The sequence below is a fragment of the Ipomoea nil genome, unplaced genomic scaffold (assembly GCF_001879475.1).
Source record: "Ipomoea nil cultivar Tokyo-kokei standard unplaced genomic scaffold, Asagao_1.1 scaffold1421, whole genome shotgun sequence".
NCBI classification, from domain to species: Eukaryota; Viridiplantae; Streptophyta; class Magnoliopsida; order Solanales; family Convolvulaceae; genus Ipomoea; species Ipomoea nil.
In genome coordinates, this window is record NW_017617849.1 from 297,567 (window position 1) to 305,743 (window position 8,177).

At 29.3% G+C, this 8,177-nt stretch overlaps 1 non-coding gene across 1 annotated transcript; it reads right to left on the reverse strand.

Moving 5' to 3' along the window:
- Nucleotides 1-7,354: 7,354 nt before the first annotated feature.
- On the reverse strand, nucleotides 7,355-7,425 carry TRNAG-GCC. The gene has a single exon. It is a non-coding gene; the product is annotated as a tRNA-Gly (tRNA).
- Between the last annotated feature and the right edge of the window lie 752 nt (nucleotides 7,426-8,177).

Sequence of the window (8,177 nt, forward strand, 5' to 3'; positions counted from 1 at the left end):
GTAGGGAAGAATTATAATCTTTATTGTTATTATTTCTTTACATCTCATCTTAATGTTAATTGTTTATTTAATTATAACATATAATAAACTGTAGATTAGGTCATGTTGTCGGCCGGCCTTGCAGTCAAGAGCTGAGGGACAAAACCACAACAATTTCAATCTTTTTAATTCATTCTATATATTGCCCTACCTAATTACTATTTCATAAAAAAAAAAAAAATTTAAAATCACTTTCAATAGTCATTTCCTCCTTCTTTTATATATAAGATTGAAAACTCTTTACATTTATAAATTACTTGTAAATAAATTGGTCAATCTTACTACAAATCAAACTAAATAATTTTTTTTAATAAGTAATCAAATTAAATAATTATTCATACAATAATCAAATATTTTTCAAAAATCAATATAACAATGACATGTTAAAGTTAAGATCTATTAAGGGACAATAGTGTACGATACTCATGTCAACTAATTAAGTTGGTTTAATTGGAATTTAATTAGTTCATCACATGCAAGTCATCCAAAATGGTGAACACAAAATATAAAGGGATGGAGCATAAAATAATCGAAAGATAGATCAGGGATTCTTAATTGAGTACGTCTTGACGTACGTACTGGAATAGAATGCTTTATATATGCACCATTTATTTAGTTTGTTAATTAATAAATATTTTACTCACCTCCATGATTGTCAATCCCTATAGCATTTATGCTTTCTCTTGCATTCTGCTCTTCTTCCTAGAGAATTCACCACTAATTACCAAATCTTTGTATTCTCCCATCCTTCTCTTTTAAGCATTTTAATTGCATAATTCTACTTTCATCCTGCACTTAGCTAGTGCTATTCTAAAATCTGTCTTTCATCGATCTGCTCATTATGCATGCATGATACCATTATTCATCTCCAAAACTCAAAATATCTCACGGATTTGATCCATCCATGAATCACCAATGTTAACTAGGAGTGTAAATTAGTCGAGCTCAAGCCGAACTCGAGCTAACTCAAATATTTTAGGCTCGTGGCTCGTCGAGCCGCTTGCGAGCCCCCCTCCCCCCCCCCCCCCCCCCCAACACACACACATATATATATATAGCTGAGCGGTTCACGAGTCACTCAGTCAAAGTTCGGCTCCACTCTCGAGCTCGAGCCGGCTCATTTCATAATCGAGCCGATCGCGCTCAAGCTTCAATTTTTGAGCTCGAGCCTACCTATTGTTTATCGAGTTCTAGCTCAAGCCAACCCGAGCTCAAGCTGCTCGTTTACACCCCTAATTGTTAACCACATTAAATAGTTATAAAAAGAAAAAAATGAAAAGAAAAAAAAAAGCCTCTCTAATCTACAGAGTTTATCTACCAAATTTATTCAATTATATATTTATCATTTGGGGAAAATGACACTTTCTCCCCCCTAAGTTATTCATTTATCCACATTTGCCGTCATCAGTTATGTTAAAAGCGACAATCCACCCCCCCCCCCCTCCACCCCCACCCCCACCCCCACCCCCACATATACCTATTGTTAAATCTATATTTTTACATTTAAAAATAAGTATTTCATTTATTTCTTTTTCTCCAACAAAATTATTGCTTTTATGTAAGGATAAGTATGGTTCGATTCGAACCTAATCGGTCACTGTAACAATCGAACTGAAATAGTAAGGACAGATTTGGTTACGATTTAATTAGGATCGAAATAAAATAAAATAAAATAATTGCTCAATTTTGATTATTTTAAAAATAAGAAATAGAATTTACAAAAATAAATAAATAAATTTTGAATCAATGGTTCAAAAGTAAAATTGGAACCAAACCAAAAGGGTTTATCATTTACCAATAGTAGTGTTTGATCATTTTCACATTTATTCTAATTTCACATATAAGTAGATATGTCTGCGATTCGGTTTCGGCTCACAGTTCTGAGAAATGATAAATCGTAACGGGAACCTTTTTAAAAAGGTTCCAGTTTCGGTTTGAACTGCTAGTTCAGTTCCAGTTCACGGTTCTTGGAAATGATAAATCGGAATGGAACCTTTTAGGAAAGTTCCAATTTCGGTTTGAACCGCAAATTTAAAATTTATTTATTTATTTATTTTTATAAATTCTATTTTTTATTTTTAAAATAGTCTAAATTCAATAATTATTTTATTTTATTTTATTTTTCCCCGGTTATGAATCATAACCAGAACTGTCCTTACTGTTTCGATTCGACTGCTACAGTGTATGGTTAGCCTAGGTTCGAACCGAACCGTGATCATCCATACATTTAAGTAATAATTTGTTGGATAAAAAAAATAAATGAAATACTTATTTTTAATGATAAAAATGTACATCTAACATAAAAGGAAAGGAGGGAAAATCGTCACTTTTAACATAACTTAAGGGGCAAATGTGGATACATAAATAATTCAGGGGGAAAATGCTATAAGCATATAACTCACGAGAAAAAAAGTGTCATTTTCCATTATCCTTTTTTAGTGTTATGTTAAAAGTCTCTTATAAATATAGAAAATTTGTTTCTTTCATCATTATGAAGGTTAACAACATTCTTTACATATGTACTATTTTGAATTTTGAATATTCTTGGGTATAGGTACTTAACTTTTTGACATATGATTTAATAATTTACAAGTGATTTATTAAATTATCAATTATTTGTTATGATTTTTCTTTTTAATGTTTGTATATATCAATGATATATTTTAGAGATTTTTTTTTTTTTAAAAAAAATATAGGAATTGAAAGCTTAAATGAACCAAAGATCTTAATTAATTTTTAAGTAATTTAATTCTTATGTTTTTAGTATAACATTAAACATGTTAATTAATTTTCAATGCAGAGTTATTTCCATCAAATACATTTCTTAAAATTATTTTTCCAATAATTTAATTGATAAGAAAGTTTGAACTCTTACAGGGCGTTTGGTTGGAGGGGAGGAATTATGTGAGAAAGGAATTGTAATTCCATGGGAGTTGAATTACTGGGAATAAAGTGGGAATTTAAATTCCAGTGTTTAGTTGACAGGAATAGAATTATTGGGAATTTCAATTCCAATGTTTGGTATACATGGGAATTGAAAGGGAATAAGTAGTATAAAGTCAAAAATGTCCATTATTTTTGTTAGACATTAATTTTAGGTTAAAAAAGGAAGGGGTAATTTTGACTCATCACTATCTATTTTTTCCCAGGAATTAAAATCCCAGGGGGACATGAGATTTTAATTCCATGAAAATGGGGGAATTGCAATTCCCTCCAACCAAACTACGGAATTTAATGGCCTTTGGAATTAGGTGGGAATTAAGTGGGAAGGGAATTTAAAATCCCTCCAACCAAACGCCCTGTTATAGAAAAGAGCTCTCCCAACACATAGCTCCATTACTTTTTTTATTTATGTATTTTTGAAAAACAATAATGCCACCTTAATTAATGAAGAATGGGGTATGCTATTTCAGAAGGGGGAGAAAAAGCATAATTTTCCCTTAATTATTAATAAACTTACATTATTATCAAGTTGCCCATAAAGGAAAATTCATAATTTTGTCTGCATGAAAATGGTTAAACTATTCATTAATCTTATTTAGAAAGTGTACGATGTCGGAGCCTCAATATAATTTGGAAAGTATCTTTTCCAGTTTTTTTTTTTTTTTCTTGGAAACAATGTGTAAAGCTATTAGCTTAGACATATTTTCCCAAGTCGGGATGTTGGATCACTAATAGGGCGTTTGGTTGGAGAGATTTTAAATTATCTTCCCACTTAATTTCCACATAATTTCAAAGATCATTAAATTCCGTAGTTTGTTTGGAGGGAATTGCAATTCCCCCATTTTCATGGAATTAAAATCTCATGTCCCCCCGGTATTTTAATTCCTGAAATTTTAGGAAGAAAAAAAAATACTGAATAGACAAAATTACCCTTCTCTTTTTTAACCTAAAATGAAAATGAATGTCTGATCTTTCCTTTTAACAACAACAATTGACATTTTGGACTTTATACTATTTATTCCCTTTCAATTCCCATGTATACCAAACATTAGAATTGAAATTCCCAGTAATTCTATTACTGTCAACCAAACACTGGAATTTAAATTCCCACTTTATTCCCAATAATTCAACTCCCATAGAATTACAATTCCTTTCCCACATAATTCCCCCCATCCAACCAAACGCCCTGTAAATGTTTAAACCAACATTTTTTAGAAAGTCAATTTTTTATTCTTGAATATTTGTCATGTTGAAATATATAATATATTTTTCAATTTATTTAAATATAGGCTCTTAATTTTTATTACAGATTGTCAATGTGAAGGACAACGGTTACGTATCAAAACCTTCTAATATATTAAGACTTTAAGAAAATATATATTAATCGCGCTAGTGCGCATTTTGCCCACTTATTGGCCGCTGCGTAAATCATGATTTTCTTCTTATTTCCCTCTCCTCACTCAAAGTTTCTCTGGAAAAACTCCTAAATGACCTTAACGTCAAATTGACTTACTCGGGACTCAAGATGTGATGAGTTATTTACCCAATAATATATATATATATATATATATATATATATATATATATATATATAGAGTTAGGATCATATGAGAACATGTACTTAGGTGAGAACGTGAGAACACATCATGTGCATCCATCTAATATTTTTTAATGGTCTAGATTAGATTAAGTGTGTGCGAACGCGCATTAAATGTGTGCAAACACACAAAATCGCGTTTGCACACATTTAATGCGCGTTCGCACACACTTAATCTAATCTTGACCATTAAAAAATATTAGATGGATGCACATGATATGTTCTCACGTTCTCACCTAAGCACATGTTCTCACTGCAACTCTACCCTATATATATATATATCAAGAATTTGAGTTCATTTATTTCAAATTAAACTCCTGAAAGATCATTATTATATAAACTATATAATATAATATGATGTAGCAATGCAGCATATATACACATAAAAAGATTCCACATTATTAATTGGGAGAAGAAAAAGGATGGGGACAAAAAATGCCTTATTTTCAGGGAGAGAAAAAGATAAAGGAAAAGATAGATGAGAGGATCGGAACACTGCCTAAATTTAACTTTTGTCATCATACCGTACAACGCGCCAGCGACCTAAAAATGAAAAGTTTGGTGGATGGCAATTCAATGTAACTCCACATTACCATGCACATATAACATATGCTACCTGCACCTACGTAAAAGCTTTAGCAGTAAAGTAGGAAAACAACATTAAAAGAAGAGACAAACACAGCAGCTAAAAGATGGATCATCATCAAAATTCTGTTATCCTAAATGGTCCCTCCCCTTTTTTTTTTTTTTTTTTTTTTTTTTTTTTTTTTTTTTTTAATTTTCTACGAAACAAAACACTTTTTGGGCTGTTTAGCTTGTGGGAAATATTTGAGAAGAAATAGAATTAAAATCTCATAAAAAAAGAAATTATTAAGAAGGTTGATTCTGTTGTTTAATTAGTGGAAGAGAAATTACTAGAAATATTGTTTTCATTGTTTGATTGAAGTTATAAATTTAAAATGATAAAGAATAATGAATATAAAGTAATAGTCATTTTTTAAATTAAATTGTTATTATGAATATAAAGTAATAGTCATTTTTAAATTAAATTGTTATTATTTATAAAATACAATATCATAAATTAAAATATTATAATTATATATTTTATTATAATAATATAATAAAAATTATTATATACATTTTGATTTAAGGTAATTAAAAATGTTCTATAAGGGCAAAATAATCCTATCATGTGATAATTTGTTCTCGAGTTCCATGAAAAACAAAATAATGCCCCCTATCCTTGGAAAACATTTTCCTCATAAGTCATAACTAAGGAATTCCATGAATCAAACATAAATAATTTTATTTTTCTCAAAAAAAAATAAATAAATAAAATTCCACGCCACCCTTAATGAAGTTATGAAAATTTTGGTCAAAGTATCTTTAAGGTCCCTGTACTATAATAATTTGTTCAATTTAGTCCTTCTACTGTAAAAAATTGTGTAATTAAGGACAATAGTTAATAGTGTTAATAATATTATTAAGTGATCATATCATGATATTTATATTCCAACTCATATATGATTTTATAAATATTTTAAATTAATTATTTTTATCACCAATATATTACATTATTATGTCCAAAATAAATAATTACATGCATGTTGACATCAAGTGGTCAAATCTCATTGGGAGCATGGTTATAATTATTTATTTTGGATATATTAATTTAATATATTGGAGGTAAAAATAATTAGTTTTAAATATTTATCAAGATATATATGAGTTAGAATATAAATATCATGATGTGACAGTAATGATGTCAGCGCCCTATAAGCTAAGTTAACGATAATATTAACATTATTAACTATTATTGTCCTTAATTGTATCACTTTGTAAATGCACCTTTACTAAACTCAATCTAGTAGAAGAGTTGTTAGAAAAATGACTAACAAAAGAATTGCTTGAGCAAAAGACTTTGATAGAAGAGCTGCATAAGAATATTTGACAAAATATAGGAGGGTCAAATAGAAGAGTAATCGTATAAAAAACTTAACCCTTTAGAAGAAAAAGAAAAATAAAAGTGTATTATTTCCAAAAGAGTTAAAACATCATAAGAGGCTAAGTTTCAAGGTCAAAAGAGAACGTTTGATTAACAATAGTAGAACATTCAGAAGAGGCAAAATAGAATATTGAACTACACTAAATCTCATAAGATCAGACTCTATCAATCAAAGATGAGGAAGAAGTACAAGAAAAATGTTAATGTATTCTAAAAGGCAAACAAAAATATCTAGTATCTTCTAAAAATCGAATTGTTGGACTCAACTATCAAAGAAGATAATATATATCCTAACATATGAAAAGAAAAGTAATAGTAGTTACGTTGCAGTTCTCATAAAAAGCTTCAAAATGTGTTAAAAGTTAGAATAGCACATTAATAACCAGAAATATAATACAAAGTCTGAATATATCTCTTAGACACGATTATTATCTTCTCCTAGACATCATAAAACGAATACCAATAAGAAAAATTAAAAGAAACAAATTTATCTATGGTAAAATATAAATAGACTACTCCTTCAACTAAGAGAGATATACGATGATTGATAAACAATTTGAGTATTGTAAACATTTCCTAGCAAAGCTTAACAAGCTAACATTTAGCATTCTTTCAAAACTTAAGAAGATAAATCTATCCTAGTCTCTAACTAGTCAATCTTCATTCAAAAATTGAAACTCAGAGGCGCTGCTATTCATCCAGTTAAGGTCGGACAAACCGTGGCGACCCAATCACCACAAGTGCGCAGATATCTTCATCGCTTCAAGAGATGCAACAGCCGGGAATCGAACCCGGGTCTGTACCGTGGCAGGGTACTATTCTACCACTAGACCACTGGTGCTTGTTGGAATTTCTATAGACATTTATATATACATACTCATTCTACTCTTCAATTAAACCATTTTTGATTAGTCATTATTTGGCGAAAACGTAGCAGGTACGAAGCATCCTCAGATATAATATGGTAATTAAGTTTTGTTTTAGTGTCTAGTTGTCTACTAATGTGATTATAGATTTATAGTTATATACTTCTCTTAGTTCTCCAAAAATCCAGTCATATGTTTTTGGAGAAGAAGGATGATGATTTTTTTTAGCGAAACATATATTCTTTCTATCTACAAATAGAATAATGAGAAAATATTTGATGCATATTATACACTGATTTCAAATCATTTTATACCATGTCATTGCAAAATAAATTTAATCTTATTAAACCCTTTTTCAAAAATAATTTTCTTTTAATATTTATAATTATTTATATTATATAATTAAAGGTGAAGTCATTTTCCGAAAAATCTCCTCTATTTTTCATTGACGATACCCTTATTTTTCATTGACTTCTATTTTTCCCCTCTAATTAAACATAGGAAACTTGGATCATTTTCTGGATTTCCAAACGCACCATAAATAGCAAATTGAGGGTAAAATGTTGAAATCTAAAACATTAAAAATAATATTTAGCTTTATGAATTAATGTAATCTATCTATATCTATATATCTATATATATATAAAAGTAAAATCCTCCTTCCCAAATTTTCCCGCCAAAACTTTTGTAGTAAAACTTATTTGGTAAGTAAATGTAAAATGGAAAT